The following is a 10122-nucleotide window of genomic DNA, read 5'->3' as shown; positions in this document are numbered from 1 at the left end:
TCCCGCCCGCCCCGCCTCCCGCAGGTGGGAGGGGGCGGGGAGGCCCGGACCGACCTACGTGAGCGCGGCCGGCCCAGGCGTGGGGGCAGGCGAGCGCCTGGAGTGACGTCATCGGCGCATGACGCCAGAGGCTGGGGAATCACCCGGCGGCCGCATGACGTCATTGCTCCCGCATCTGTCCCCTCGCCTCCAACTCTACTGCCGCTGGCTCCTTGGACCCGGCCTTTCTCCGGGAAGATTAGGAGGCGATTTCTCGGGGCGATGACGGTCGGGTCAAGGTGGAAAAAGACTGCTTAAAGGTCTTGGGGTCCTCTTCAGGTTACTAAGCTCCTCCGCATCAGCTGCTAGCTAGACCATTGCCAAGAGCAGAATTTGCAAACCACCCCACCTCCTGTGACCCCAGAGCCCGGCATTTATAATACGACTTGGAGTTCTGTAGGGGGAGGGGCTGGGGAACAAAGAATAATAGAGATTTGAACTGACGTTGAAAAAAATGGGCCTCCTTTCCCGTCCTTCTCCTACCACGGAGACTACGCCCAACCCCTACCTTTCCCCTGAGCTCGGCTTCTGTGTTTCCCGGTGCCTCCTGGACAGCATCACTTACCCTGCGCCGTACCTGAAATCCCACATGTCCAAACCTGAAACATTAGTGACTGAAGGTCTGAAATCGGATGTTCTCCTTCAAATCCCAGCTGTACAAATGTTAGTGACCGGACCTTAACATTTCTAAGAAACAGTTTCTCCATAATAAGTAGTACCTGTGTGTCCTTAACATGATCTCCAAGCCTTAGTGTTGCCATAATAATAGTAACTACAATTTAGCTCACGTTAAGACCTTTGAATCATGGCTGTACCTATTACCTTCCCCACCACCCCCACCCCCTCAAAGGTGCGACTCATGTTACTTCCTCATCTCAGTCAATGGGCCGCCATCTAGCAGTCTCATAAGCCAGAAACCTGAACATAATGCCTGTTCTTCCTCTCTCGACTCCCTTATCAAATTAGTCACCAAATCCTGTACAGTCTCCTAAATATTTCTCAAGTCCTTGCCCTTCTCTTCACTCACTACCATCGCCTGGACAACTGGGCCAGCCTTCTATCTCTAAATTCAATCCATTCTTACTGGTGACCAGGGTAGCCTTTTGAAACCATAAATCTGATGATGTCCTCCCCTGTTTAAACTCTCTGGAAGGCCTTTGTTGCTTTCAGGATAAAGTCCAAACTCCTTAACTTGACACTGTTCAACCTTGGTGCTTACATCAGCCTTTCTAGCTTTTATCTTTTGTTCCAGCTACACAAAATGCTACTTAATGTTCTTTGAACACACATTTTCTTGGCTCTGAGCCCTTCTCTCTTTATCTCATTGGCCAATACCTACTCATTCTACAAAGCCCAGTTTGAACGTCATGTTCATTTTATTCATTCAACTAATATTTCTTAAATTTCCCTGAGCCGTCACAATGTTGTAATCCTGTAGTACTTCCATGCCTTTTACTGTGTAGTAACTGTATTTGTGTGTCTGACTCCCTGAGCTCCTTGAGATCAAGTCCTGTTCCTACTCATACACTCCATATCCCCAGTATCTAGAATGGTGCCTGACACATAGTTATAGAAGCAAAGTTAAAAATGTATCAAACAAATACTAACATAGTGCTTACTATGTGTCAGATACTGTTCTAAGCATTATCTCCTTTAGGCCTCTAACAACCCTTTGAAATAGACTGTTATCCAGCCATTTTATCTATGAAAAAACTGAGGCACAGAGGAGTTAAGTAACTTAACCCAAAATCATAACTCAGTAAATTAATCCTAACCTAAACGTTTTGTATGGTCTCTGTGGCGGACAGAATAATGGCTCCCTAAAAATATTCACATTCTAATCCCCAGAACCTATAAATATGTTACCTTCCATGACAAAGGGGACCTTGACGGTGTCATTAAATTAAGAAAATTTTTTAAGGAACTAAAAAAGAAATGTGTTTATTGAGGATACAATCAATATAAAAATCAAAAGCTTATCTGGCTTTAATTGGCTTTTCTTTCTCATGTGGAATGAGGATGGGGTTTTATTTGTACATTTTCTAAGGTTCCCAATCTGTTCATGAAACTTATAAAGGGGAAGCTGTGGGGCAGAGATTCCTTAAGCAACCACTGGGAGAACTGTTATCAGGGTGGGAGAACTGCTCAGTGCTGCCGACTTCTTCCCCTTCGGCTTCATGTGTGCTGCAAAATTGTCATCGCCCGCCATGGTGAGCCCAGCAATTAGGGAAAAGCAGCTCTAGGAGCCCACTCTGCCCTCTCTGCACTGCTCCAGGTCCTTCGTTATTTTGTCCACAGCCAGAAGGTCTTTCTGATTTTCCAAAAATCCAGAGTTTTCCATGAGTACTCTCAGGTCCTCCTTTGTTTAGTAACCTTTATCCCCAGCAATTTTGTGAAATGTGAACATCATGGTTTCCATGGGGTGTTCCATTTGAGAAGGCACTCTGGTGAGGTCTTGGAGGAGGTGATGCGGGATCGCCGAGCTGGCTGGGACCCACGGCCAGTGCTAAATTACGGATCTTGAGATGGGGAGGTTATTCTGGATTATCCAGGCGGATTCAATGTAGTCACAAAGATCTTTACAAAGGAAAGCAGAAGAGTGGGGAAGAGGTCGGCTAACTACAGAAAAGGTCAGATGTGAGCTGTGATTCAATGTGAGAAGCACTCCACTCACCCTTTGAAGACAGAGCAAAAGGGCCACAGCTACGGAATAAAAAGAGCTCCAGCATGGGCAGGTGGGTCAGTTGGTTGGAACATCCTCCCATACAACAAAAAGGTTGTGGGTTCAATTCCCGGTCAGGGCACATACCTAGGTATTGAATTCCATCCCAGTTAGGCCATGTATGGGAGGCAAGCAATCAATGTTTCTCTCTCACATTGATGTTTCTCTCTTGACCTATTCCCCTCTCTCTCTAAAATCAATAAAACATGTCCTTGGGTTAGAATTAAAAAAAAACAAAAAGCATCAAAAGCTAGAATAGACAAGACAACAGAAGCTTTGGAGCTTCCAGAAAGAAACAGAGCTCTGCAGACACTTTGATTTTAGCCCAGGGACACGCATTTCTGACTTCTGAACCACAGAACTGTCATGTGTATTTGACTGAAACAGGAGGATGTGACCACTGAATGTACTACCCAGCAGGCAGGGGGGCAGTGGGGGTAAAGAGTGAGATCAGAGGGTCAAGCCCTGTGGAGGGAATGAAAGCCAGCCCCACCCCCATGCACATATCCACAAACCCCCTCACATAAAGCAGGCTGAACCACAGTACATAAAGTAATGTGTGTTGTTTTAAGCCATTATATTTGTGACAGTTTGTTACAGCAGCAATAAGAAACTAATACAGCCCTAGCTGGTTTTGCTCAGTGGATAGAGCATCAGCCTGTGGACTGAAGGGTTCCGAGTTCAATTCTGGTCAAGGGCACATGCCAGGATTTCGGGCTTGATCCCCAGTAGGGGGCCTGCAGAAGGCAGCTGATCAATAATTCTCTGTCATCATTGATGTTTCTATCTCTCTCTCTGAAATCAATAAAAATATATTTTTAAAATCTTTAAAAAAAAGAAACTAATACAGTCTCAAATCAAGGACACCAACTCTATGCTAACAAGTGGGAGGGGGCTCCTTGCTAGCGGTACAAGGTTCTCAGTTGCATCCACCCCAACATCTCCATCCCAGGCATCAGGGTCCCACTCCCTACCCACAGAACCATGACTTTAGCACAAGAGACCAGTCCAAGGATCTCTGCCCCCCTCGCAGGCATGCTCACCTGGTTTTCACGCGGTGCTCTCTCCCAGAGGGGAAGAGGGTTTTAAAAAGTCTCCCAAGGCCCTAACCAGTTTGGCTCAGTGGATAGAGCATCGGCCTGCAGACTCAAGCGTCCCAGGTTTGATTCTGGTCAAGGACATGTATCTTGGTTGTGGGCACATCCCCAGTAGGGGGTGTGCAGGAAGCAACTGATCGATGTTTCTAACCCTCTATCCCTCTCCCTTTCTCTCTGCAAAAAAATCAATAAAATATATTTTAAAAAATAAAATAAAAAGTCTCCCACGAAGGTCTCTGGATTTCCTACCATGTCCTGAATTGATAGGTAGGTAACACTGCCTGAAATTCTCGTTTGTCTGGGCTTTTAAGGTAGTTAACAAAATCCAGCAAATTCCATGAAATTATAATTGACATCACCCCATACCATTCCAGTGTTACAGCATGAATTCTCAGTGGGGGTGGTATCTCCCCAAGGAAGTGAAAACTTGTTTTTAAGTGGACAAAAAGCATCTTAAATATCACAATGGTTTGGGGCCTCCAAAGTTCAACCCTATTAGACAAAATCTTATTTCTTAGCATTTAATCTCTCTGGCTAGGGATGCACATTACTTTACAGTTCAGTGGTTCATTTTCTTTGATTTTATTGGGATATAATTGAATTATCACACTGATTAGTTTAGGTGTACAAATGATCTGATATATGTATATATGCAAAATGATTGCCACCCTAAGTTTAGTTAATATCCAGCACCACATATAGTTACAATTTTTTTCTCATGACGAGAACTTTTATATATATGTGTGTGTGTGTGTGTGTGTGTGTGTGTGTGTGTGTGTGTGTATGTTTATTTCAGAGAGGAGAAGGGAAGAGAGAAAGAAACATCAGTGATGAGCGAATCATTGATTGGCTGCTTCCTGCACAGCACACCCCCTACTAGGGAATCCAGCCTGCAACACGGGTAGGTGCCCTGACCTGGAATTGAACCCTGACCTCCTGGTTCTGGGTCAACACTCAACCACTGAGTCACACCGGTCGGGTGTGATGAGAACTTTTAAGATCTATTCCCTTAGCAGCTTTCAAATATACAAAACAGTACTGTTAACTATGGTTGCCATGCCACACGTTACATCCCCAACACCTGGTTTGTCTTGTAACTGGGAGTTTGTACCTTTGACCACCTTCACACCTTTTGCCCACCACCCCCACAAACCTGAGATACTATCAATGTAATTTTTCTCCATATGAAGGCAATATTTTTTTTAAAAAGCTTAAGAATTCCTATGCTAGAACCACTGCATAATCTAATGTGCTCCTCCCACTTGTCCTTCCAGTCTCCCACAGATGAAGAGCTCAGCATATCAGGGGCTGTCACTGCTCAACTGCCCAACAGAGTCCTTGCTGCCGCCTGGTCAGGGAGCGACTCCATTCTAGAATCCGCTCCTGAGGTGTTCGCTCTGGGCTGACTTCCGGTCCAACTGCCTACGTTTAGGTTTCCCACAAAGCAGAGGCTGAGAGACACGCTGGGGTGCAGGTTGTTTATCTGGGAAGTAAGCCGAGGAAACGGGCGTGAAACAAGGGAAAGGAAAGGTCAATGTAGAGTGAGTTCCTGAGGGTCTCGCTTCTGCCAGAACCTCGGAGAAGCTGACAGAATGCCTCCCAGAACAGACCGCCTGAAAGATGCATTCTTCTACCCACTGGCTTCCATCCCTCGTTGGTAAGGTGTTCCCAAGGCTGTTGACTCCCCTGGACTTTGTGGCTTTGCTTGCAGATGTCAGAGAAGACCCTAGAGCAGAATTAAAAAAAAAATGTTAGGTATATACTTGAGGTGACAGCTTAGCAGCAGGAGGAGAGTTGGAACTGTCCCCCACAATTGTGGCCGCAGTCGGAGGTGGGCTAAGGAAATGTGACAGCAAGTACCAGAAATACCTGCTACAGACTAAACAGGATTCAATTATGGGTTCACATCGCAAAACCAACCTTTTCCCAAACTACTTGAGTCAACACACTCCTACCAGTAATGTATGAGAGTTCCAGTTATTTCACATCCCCATCAATACTTGGTATCATCCATCTTTATTATCTCAGTCCCTCAGCTGGTTATGTGGGGATTGATTACTGACGCGGTTGAATTAGACCAAGTTTGTGGTCATTTGAATATTCTCTTTTGTGAAGTGTCTGTTCATATCTTTTGCTCAGGTGTTTAAAATCAACTTTATTGAGGTATAATTTACACATAATAAAAATATACCTACTTTAAGTGTTTAGCTTGATGAGTTATGGCAAATGTTTATCTTTTGTAAACACTGTCACCCCTTCTGACACAGGAGGTTCCCTTGTACTTCTTTGCAGTCAGTACCCTCCCCCCACACCCCCCTAGCAATTAATCATCTGCTTACTGTCACCTTAAGCTAATTTTGCCTGTTCTAGAATTTCATATAAACGGAACCATACAGTATGTACTTTCTGTGTCTGGTTCCTTTCATGCAGCATACTATTTTGGAGATCATCCATGTCGTTTCATGTGTCAGTCAGTACTTCTTCCTTTTTTGTTGCTGAGTAGTATTCCATTACATAGATATATTACAACATGTTTATTCAATTATTGATCGAATTGCAAGTTTGGGGCTATTATGAATAAAGCTACTATGATCATTCGGGTACAAGTCTTTGTGTGGGTATATGTTTTCATTTTCCTTGGGTGTGAAATGGATGGGTTGTAGGGTGAGTGTATATTTAACTCTAAGAATTCCAAAATAGCTTCCAAAATAGCCATGCCATTCAGTGTCCTTTTGACAGGTCCCCATCATTCTTTGAGCACTTCCTTGCTTTTTGGTCCACAATGTTCTAGGCCAGCGATGGCGAACCTTTTGAGCTCGGCAAGTCAGCATTTTGAAAAACCCTAACTTAACTCTGGTGCCGTGTCACATATAGAAATTTTTTGATATTTGCAACCATTGTAAAACACTTATATTTTTTATATTTATTTTATATATTTAAATACCATTTAACAAAGAAAAATCAACCAAAAAAATGAGTTAGCATGTCACCCCTGACACGTGTGTCAAAGGTTCGCCATCACTGTTCTAGGTTCTTCTTATCCTTTGCCCAGCCCTCAAATCAGCCATTTCTCCAAAGAGTTCTGATTCTTTTCATTGAAGAAGAGAATGTAGAGCCCAAAATCTATGCACCAAGTGAGCTCATTACTGTGGAATGGCACTGTTCTCAGTGGCTCTCAGTCTATATAAGACTCCAACACAACTCACTCTCACTCCCCTTCTGATATTCATTCATTCATTCATTCATTCATTCATTCAGTGTGTGTGTGTGTGTGTGTGTGTGTGTGTGTTTCCTTCTGGCCTTTAAAAAGCATGCCACCATGAGTTCTATAGCTGCAAGAAAATGAATTCTGCCCACAACTTGAGGGAGCTTGGCAGCCTCTGATGAGAATGCAACCCACTAACCCCATGACTGTAGCCTTGTGAAACCCTGAGCAAAGGACCAGACCCCGAACCGCAGAAATTGAGATAATAAGCATGTGTCGTTTTCAGCCACTAAGTGTGATATTTGTTACTGAGCAATAGAAAGCTAATACAGGAGGGTGGGAAAGGCAGCTCCAAGGATTAGAAGCCTCAGCATTTGTGAAGACTGCTGCAGCTGTGGCTGCTGGGAACAGTTAGGGAGATGGGGGTGTTTTGGGGTTTTTTTTTTGCAGTACTATCTCCGTGGGCAGTCACTAACTTTGTGGGTGTCTAGATGCACTGTGTCATGTATTTTTTAAAATATATTTTTATTGATTTCAGAGAGGGAAGGAGAGGGAGAAAGAGATAGAAACATCAATGATGAGAAAGAATCATTGATCAGCTGTCTCTCCTGCACGCCCCCCACTGGGGATTGAACCTGCAGCCTGGGCATGTGCCCTGACTAGGAGTTGAACTGTGACCTCCTGGTTCTAGGTCGATGCTCAACCACTGAGCCATGCTGGCCAGATGTTGTGTATTCTTAAACATCCCTCAGACATTGGAGGGCTTCCCCCCGCCTCCCTGATTGTGCTAGAGAGGTCACGTGGGCAGTGTTGTTCTGCGAGTTATTCCGGGAGGTCCAGCCTACAACTCACGCCTCCGATATTTGCAACAACATTATAAGGACCTCATTTCTCTTTAAATCTTTTTTGACTTACAGTAGCTAGAGTGATTTCTGTTTCCTGCACCTGACGCTTAACCGATATACCCGCCTTTGCTTGAGCTAGTTTAAAAGGCTTCCTGTTCCTTGCGGCCAAGTGATACTAATCTAACATACCCATGGGGCACTACGAGTTTACTGTTGTGACGAGGGTGGGAAACTGAAGAGCTCGGTGAGGCTGCGCTAGGGTTAATTCGTTCAACCAACACATTTCACTCATTCCCTGCTCTGTGTCAGGCCCTGGAAATACAGGTAAGTCATTCATACCCCTGCCTTCAGAGAACTCAAAAGCTAGTTGGGGAGACAAACACACATAGGAAAAATAGCAGCACAGCATGTTGTGACCTGTAAAAGGAAAGAAATAGGATAGTGGGAGCCCAGCAGCAATTCTGCCTTCCCGGCGGTATGAGGAGACGGCGTTTAAGTGGGTCTTGCAGGGTGAGTGAGCCTACAGAGGAGGAAGAGAGAAAGGCCCCGCGGCCATGAGCCTGTGGAGCTAAGAGTGAGTCGGTCACTAAATGCATCATTCCACTTAACCCTCACAACATCTCCATAGGTCGGGATTATTATCTCCTTTTCACAAATAACGAGGGTGGGCCAGTGTCACACAACTGAACATAATAGGAAACAAGCTCAGAGGACCCACTCTGGATAGTGAAAGCACAAAAATATTGACTTCAGGGTACGCAATCGCCTACCCTGAAGAATCATTGCCAGTGCTGAAGAAAAGACTCCAGGCTGAGCTCCCAGGAGTGAAGCTGCGGCCCTGCCACCGTCGGAAGGCCCCTCTTAAGGCGGACGGCTCCAGAACCCTGCCATCTCCACCGCAGTTCACATCAGCACACCTGGTTGCCTGCTGTCCTGCCCCCCCTCCCTCCTCCACTCAGTTCCAAACTCAAGTCTTGCAAGAGTGCATCTGCCTGTGGACGCTCCCTAGAAACAAGCCTGAGAATATGATTTGGTTTTCCAGCCTCCAGTACAGGAAAACATACCAGAAGGCAGTTGGACTGGACACTGAGGGAACCAATCCAATTTCTGCCACATTCAGTTTGAGGAACTTAAGACTATTCCTTCAACAAACACTAAAATGATTGCTAATGTCAATCGTGTGTGAAAACAGACATTCTATACACTATTGGTGGAAGTGGAAGTGATATAAATCTACTGGAAGCTACTGTGACAGCATCTAATAATATTAAAAGCACGCATCTGCTATGACCCCGCAATACTGCTTTTAGGAGTCTGTCCTACCAAGAAAAGAACAGCAGAAAAGTTTAAGAATGTGTATTGCAGCATTGTAGCTACATAAGTCTGGTATCAACCTAAATATCCATCAATAGGTGACTGATTAAATAAATAAATGATACAACCATACAGCAGACTATTACGCAGGCATTAAAAGGAATTATATTTTATTAAAGGTGTGGGGTGACATTGGTCAACATGATCATATAGGTTTCAGGTGTGGGTTTCTATGTTATAAGATCTGTATATTGCACTATGTGCCCACCACCCAAAGTCAAATCTTTCTCTGGTCACCATATATTAGGACCCCCCTTCTCTCCTAAAAGGAATTAAATGGATCTCTATATATTGGCCTGAAACGATGTCCTTTACATATCGTTGAGTGTAAAAAACACAAGCTGCAAGCAGTTTGTATAACATGATGTCATTTTTGTTTTTTTAAAATGGAGGTAAGGTACCTCTACACAATGGAATACTACGCTGCTGTAAAAAGGAAGGAACTCCCTTGGATGGATGGGCCTGGAGAGCATTATGCTAAGCGAAATAAGTCAGTCAGAGAAAGAGAAATATCACATGACCTCACTCATTTGTGGAATATAATGAACAATATAAACTGATGAACAAAAACAGATCCAGAGACAGAGAAGCATCGATCAGACCATCAAACCTCAGAGGGAAGGTAGGAGAGGGTGGGGGTCAGGGGGAGAGATCAACCAAAGGACTTGTATGCATGCATATAAGCCTAACCAAAGGGCATAGACACCAGGGGGGTGAGGGTATGGGGGGGGGGGCAATAGAGGGATAAGGACACATATGTAATACCTTAATCAATAAAGAAAATTTTAAAAAATAAATAAATAAATAAATAAATAAAATGGAGGTAAAAGATATGTCAGT

At 44.4% G+C, this 10122-nt stretch overlaps 1 pseudogene; it reads right to left on the bottom strand.

Annotated features, from left to right (window-relative positions):
* Window positions 1–1991: 1991 nt before the first annotated feature.
* LOC118664192 lies at window positions 1992–2768 on the bottom strand (annotated as a pseudogene).
* Between the last annotated feature and the right edge of the window lie 7354 nt (window positions 2769–10122).

This window comes from Myotis myotis, unplaced genomic scaffold, assembly GCF_014108235.1.
Source record: "Myotis myotis isolate mMyoMyo1 unplaced genomic scaffold, mMyoMyo1.p scaffold_m19_p_10, whole genome shotgun sequence".
Taxonomy (NCBI): Eukaryota; Metazoa; Chordata; class Mammalia; order Chiroptera; family Vespertilionidae; genus Myotis; species Myotis myotis.
Note: the sequence above shows the minus strand (reverse complement) of the source record. Positions and strands in the feature narration are given on the sequence as shown.